Source organism: Melanotaenia boesemani, chromosome 1 (assembly GCF_017639745.1).
Source record: "Melanotaenia boesemani isolate fMelBoe1 chromosome 1, fMelBoe1.pri, whole genome shotgun sequence".
Lineage (NCBI taxonomy): Eukaryota > Metazoa > Chordata > Actinopteri > Atheriniformes > Melanotaeniidae > Melanotaenia > Melanotaenia boesemani.
Window position 1 is genome coordinate 19,586,341 of NC_055682.1, and position 1,216 is coordinate 19,587,556.

Consider the following 1,216-nt stretch of genomic DNA (forward strand, 5'->3'; position numbering starts at 1 on the left):
GGAGTGTAGAATGACTATACATGTCTCAGTTGATGAAATGAAAGAGAAAGGGACTATTCTTGAAAGAGTATCAACTCCCAGAGAGATGAAGGCTGGTGTTAGAGTTGGCTTATAGTCTCAGTGGAGTTGTTGAAGATGCCAAATCTCTGGAGTGTTGGGGAACAAGCATCTGTCACTTTTTGTTTCATCGCCATCTGGAAGCCCAAACTTGGAGTAGTTTAGTTGTTGCATATTTTCTTGATAAGGGATGCAGGCATCTTTGTGGTGTGCCAGCTAGTTGTTTGGCTATATAACTTCTTCTGTAGATGTGCGGACAATGAGTGAAGTTTTTTTAGGTCAAAAACTGATCAAATTTACGAAGTAAAAATCAAAGGAAAAGGTATGCATCAGTTCTGCAAGTTTGAGAATACAAGTCAGATGTATAAGTGCACCGAACCACTGTTCCGCCTCTCAGTTGCTTTCTTCACCTGACTGCCTGCGGCGGTCTCAATCCGTCTTTTGGATGTGGAGGAAGTCGAAGGCTGTGCTAACGTCCATGATGAGCAACAACGGTGAACAGAGTTGAAGGTGTGACAGTGGAAAGCTGTAGGCTTGACTGAGAGGTGTGATGTGGTCCATTGGGCAGGATGCAGGGGGTGTGCATGATGCTGAACTTTGTTCTGACTGAAGAACATCTTATTAGCTCTGCACAGACATCCATCAGACTGACCCCTTTTAAATGAAACTGGTGATATTTTTCATTCCTGACCACACATCCCTCACATTGTTCTACTGGAGCTTACTTTCCAACGTTTTCCTGTAGTCCATCTTTGTATTGAGTTGTTTTTGAGTTGTCTTTAATAACTCCCTGTCTCCATCCCTGAAGGCTTTCTTCTTTATGTTTAGAAGCTTTTTTAGGTCACTGGTGATCCAGGGTTTGTTACTGGGGAAGCAGCTCACTGTTCTGTTGAGACAATGCTGTCTACAAAGAAGTTGTAAATAATCTGTCACACACTCAGTCATGGCACTGATGTCATCTCCATGTGGCCCCTCAAAACACCCTCTCAGAGCATCTTCATCTTCATTGGACCAGGTTTTAAAAGTCTGTGCGATGACTGGTTGCTGCAGAACAATTGGTTTGTCAGTGAGAAAAACCTGATTATGGTCTGATCTTCCTAAAGGAGGAGCTGTATGCATTTTCAACATTTACATAAAATAAGTAGCTTGTTTGTCAGTG